This window comes from Carlito syrichta, unplaced genomic scaffold, assembly GCF_000164805.1.
Source record: "Carlito syrichta isolate Samal-C Ts95f unplaced genomic scaffold, Tarsius_syrichta-2.0.1 Scaffold287625, whole genome shotgun sequence".
Lineage (NCBI taxonomy): Eukaryota > Metazoa > Chordata > Mammalia > Primates > Tarsiidae > Carlito > Carlito syrichta.
In genome coordinates this window covers 57,578-58,506 of record NW_007231721.1, presented here as the reverse complement: position 1 = coordinate 58,506, position 929 = coordinate 57,578, and the positions used below count along the sequence as shown (strand labels likewise).

The 929-nt window shown below is 56.5% G+C and overlaps 1 protein-coding gene across 1 annotated transcript in view; it reads right to left on the bottom strand.

The window, feature by feature from the left end:
- CSNK1G3 (casein kinase 1 gamma 3) overlaps positions 1–625 on the bottom strand; it is a 109,806-nt gene extending 109,181 nt beyond the window's left edge. Inside the window, exon 1 of the mRNA XM_021709899.1 lies at positions 455–625. The gene's annotated coding sequence lies outside the window, so the exon portion shown is untranslated. The remainder of the gene's footprint in view (positions 1–454) is intronic.
- Positions 626–929: the final 304 nt, after the last annotated feature.

Below are 929 nucleotides of genomic sequence, written 5' to 3'. Positions count from 1 at the left end.
TGCTGACAGTGGCTGACGTCCAGGAAGGATGAAGGCCCAGTCTGACCTCAGGGCAGGGAAGAGTTACATTTTTACACTGAGAAGACAATAAAAACCTCTCTTGATTATAATTTAGATAAGAACCACTGGATTGAATAATAATGTCTGCAAACTCCCCTGGCTGTTTCACCTTGAGACGTCCATCACTGGGTTAAACATGATGCTAATTGCATTTGGATTGATTAATTTCTCTCACTCCTGTCTATTCGAATAACGCTTAACAAAATAATCATAGCACCCAGAGCCAAATCTTTTCCGTCAAAGGAATGAAGCCATCAGAACAGGCAGAGATGAAAGAAATGAAGATGACCCGTAATTACTGCTACGGTGATATCATTACCATATTATACAAAATGAGTGTGGGGGGGAGATGGGTGGAGGGAGGAGGGGCGCCCCCCGCTCGGTCAGTCAAGGCGGCGGGGGCGGCGGCGGTGGCACATCACACCCGCCGGCGGCCGGAGGAGGAAAGCGAGCCGCGCAGGGAGGGAGCGAGCGAGGTAGGGGGGGACGGAACAAGCGCGGGAGGGATCGCAGCTCGGCTCGGATTCGGTCCCCGCACGACTGCCGGTGCCTCCTACCGCCGCCGCTGGCCGGGGAGTCGCCGCCCGAGCCGCTGCTGTCGCCACCGATGCAGCCGCGAATGAATGCACAGCGGCGCCTCGCTTATCCGGAGGTCAAACATCCTTCGGCCTCGCGCATCCGGATCGACGCCGGACCCGGAAGTGAACACATGGAAAAAAAAATAAAAAAGGAAAGCGTCTCTCTCTGGCGGCGGCGGCCCCCGAGCTGCCCGCATCAGCGAAAAGAGCCGAGCGGAGCCGAAGATTACACCGGCCGTCTTGGATTGGTCGGCTCGCCGACCGGAAGAGAGGCCGCGCGCACATTGGCTA